The sequence below is a fragment of the Trachymyrmex septentrionalis genome, unplaced genomic scaffold, assembly GCF_001594115.1.
Source record: "Trachymyrmex septentrionalis isolate Tsep2-gDNA-1 unplaced genomic scaffold, Tsep1.0 scaffold5, whole genome shotgun sequence".
NCBI lineage: Eukaryota > Metazoa > Arthropoda > Insecta > Hymenoptera > Formicidae > Trachymyrmex > Trachymyrmex septentrionalis.
The window spans coordinates 1607028-1608885 of NW_017305672.1; the positions used below are offsets into that span (position 1 = coordinate 1607028).

At 28.1% G+C, this 1858-nt stretch overlaps 1 long non-coding RNA gene across 1 annotated transcript; it reads right to left on the bottom strand.

The window, feature by feature from the left end:
* Positions 1 to 286: 286 nt before the first annotated feature.
* LOC108751565 lies at positions 287 to 755 on the bottom strand. The gene is made up of 3 exons (XR_001939498.1): positions 678 to 755; positions 454 to 599; positions 287 to 375 (listed from the first exon to the last, which is right to left on the bottom strand). It is a non-coding gene; the product is annotated as an uncharacterized LOC108751565 (long non-coding RNA).
* Between the last annotated feature and the right edge of the window lie 1103 nt (positions 756 to 1858).

Here is a 1858-nt window from a genome sequence, read left to right on the forward strand (position 1 = left end):
TTTAAAAATGTATTGCATTTGAAAATTACATTTTTTATTTATAAAATATACTTAGAATATTTTCTAAATAAAAGATCTAATTTTCAAATGCAGTATATATATTTTTTATGATCATTTCCTTAATGTGTTAAAAATCGTTATTCAATGTCTTTTTCCACTGAAAAAATGTTGCACCAGCATCCATAAAAAAATCAGAAAATGCATTTTGAACTTCAATACCATTATTATACAATGATTCTATACAAACTGGAAATGCATTTAATCCTTCAGACTGAATATTATCATCTTCAGGACTTTACAAATGTTAAAATCAGTGTGCTTTTCGGTGATGTGGATACAACATCCGATGGCAATTTCCTCCTATAAAAATTCCTCCTATAATAAAATTCCAATATTAAATTATTGAATATAACATAACATAATAAAATAGAGATTTTTACAAATCGTAAAGACCTTTATAACTTTTGTATTTTAGAAATAGTTGGAACTATGCGCGACTATGCTGACTCCAATATCCGCAGTATTCTGGATAAATTTATAGTGGCTAGTTTTTCCTCAGTCCGATACGCTACGAGATATCCAGAATTGCCGTTTTTAGCCTACAAATTTAATTTACATATTTATTGATATAATTATTGATATACTATCGTATTTACCTTATAGATTAATGTATCTACCTTTTAGATTAAGGAGCATTTCTACAATCGCTAACGATCCGTTCACCGCCATTTTACATACGCGACAATTGTGTCCTTAATGTCCCACGGAGCGGTTCGTGCGTAAGCGGATCGTCAATCACATTCAGCAAACAAGAATAGATTAAAATGGATTAAAATTTTTTTAAAGCGTATTTTAAATCCATGAAAATAGATTGAAATAGATTGGATCCGAGCTGATACTAGTTTAATATTCGAAAAAAAAAACATTCATATGTAAGGGTTACAAATTTTATTCCTAAGACATTTATAATAACCTGAAATTAATTACTTCAAATTGGTATTAAAAAACACACCTTAGTAAGATTTGAATCTGGGACCTCTGGATTATGAATCTTCTATATTATCCGCTACACAATTTTTTCAATTACTAAATGTGTTATTTATTCTCTACTTCAATTACAATCAGCTAAACTAGTAACGAAATTGTATAGATATAATAAAAATATCATCATTTAACAGAAATAATAAAATATAAACAATTTACATTACTATGAGACAACATTGGGTAAGTGTCGGATAATCTAATCTCGCTGGGTCGATGTCGCGCGCCGTGATTAGCCTAATATTCGGTGATTAGCCTGTATTCGACTTGGTTTGCAAGTATTCACATTGATCATTTATTTTACTTCTAATCAAAGAGAAATAAAAGAATATAGCTCAATTACTTTTACATTACAACTTTTTTGAACTTAGTTGGATTAAAATAAATTTTCTACTTATAATTTTGAATAATTTAAGTAGCATTTATGGTCCATTAAAAAAAAAAAATTTTATTCAATTAGATTAAAAAACTGCATTTCATATTCAGAATATTGAATTGAGCAGTATTTACGTTGGACAGAAATTGCTGATATTATTTTTGAATTTAACTGAATTAAAAAAATTCCTTATTCACTTCTGAATTGAGTAGTATTCATGATGCACAGAAAATGCTAATATTATTTTTAGATGGAAAGGCATAGAAATATGCTCTATGCAATTCCTATAAATGAATTCCTAAAAATGCATTAGGATTGAAAAGGATTTATTATAACATTTATAAATCCGTATTTCTGAAAATCTAAATCCATTTTAATCCATTCTCGTTTGCTGGGGCACGAATCGCGCCATGGAACATTAAGGACACAATTGTGTAAAAC